Source organism: Cyprinodon variegatus, unplaced genomic scaffold, assembly GCF_000732505.1.
Source record: "Cyprinodon variegatus isolate N-32 unplaced genomic scaffold, C_variegatus-1.0 Scaffold453, whole genome shotgun sequence".
NCBI lineage: Eukaryota > Metazoa > Chordata > Actinopteri > Cyprinodontiformes > Cyprinodontidae > Cyprinodon > Cyprinodon variegatus.
Genome location: NW_015150906.1, coordinates 608,922 through 609,800, shown reverse-complemented (window position 1 = coordinate 609,800; position 879 = coordinate 608,922). Strand labels below are relative to the sequence as shown.

General features: G+C 44.8%; 1 non-coding gene across 1 annotated transcript; it reads right to left on the bottom strand.

Moving 5' to 3' along the window:
* Positions 1–242: 242 nt before the first annotated feature.
* On the bottom strand, positions 243–315 carry trnar-ccu. Its single transcript has one exon. It is a non-coding gene; the product is annotated as a tRNA-Arg (tRNA).
* Between the last annotated feature and the right edge of the window lie 564 nt (positions 316–879).

Here is an 879-nt window from a genome sequence, read left to right as displayed (position 1 = left end):
ACAGAAGGGCATTTGACTTGTTTGCAGTCGAGGACAGATAAGGGAAATGTTAAAATACTGATGCCCACTAATGTATCTAGCATAGAACCTTATTGAGAAGTGTGAAATCAAAGAACTCCTGCCAACATGATAAGAGTAGCAGGCCCAAGAGCTGAACACTGGCATTGGTGTTAAGGACAATTAGTTGCAGTCTGTAATGTCATGTGGCAGGCAGGTTTCCATTGGACCTCTGTGCTTGTATTTACCCCAGATGGGACTCGAACCCACAATCCCTGGCTTAGGAGGCCAGTGCCTTATCCATTAGGCCACTGGGGCAGGTACACCAGATGTCCCATCGTGTGAAAACCCGTACGTATAATTCCTGTGCGCACAAGTAGTCACCGTCTGAAAACTCTGGCTGCACAGTGAATCCATGGTGCCTGCAGACCTTTTGGGATTCTTGCTGCACTATGCAGCGCATAGCTCTCACAACCTGAAGGCTGTGACTTTGACCCAAACACTTGGCATTTGTTTTAGCTTGACATGAACATTCATTCGCGCTCTTACACGACCATGGTCAGCTTTTGGCTGGAGTAAGGCATATAGCTTAATAGATAACAAGTGTGACGACCTCATCTGTCTTCTTCTTTTGTCTGAAATATCTTTGTGCTTGCTCACAGTCCTCTGCTCAATCACCCAGTCACACACTTCATGCAGATGGAGCTTAACATCATTTCTTGATGGTTTAAATTGTAAAACAGAAGAAAAAAGATGCAGTGCAAAGAGTCTGTCATTGGTAAAGGACACAAGTCTCAGAAAATTCCCTGGAGAACTTTGACTGAAATGCAGGCCTTGGTAACTCCACAAAAGGAAAAGGGAACTCCTGCAATTGAGTTTTGC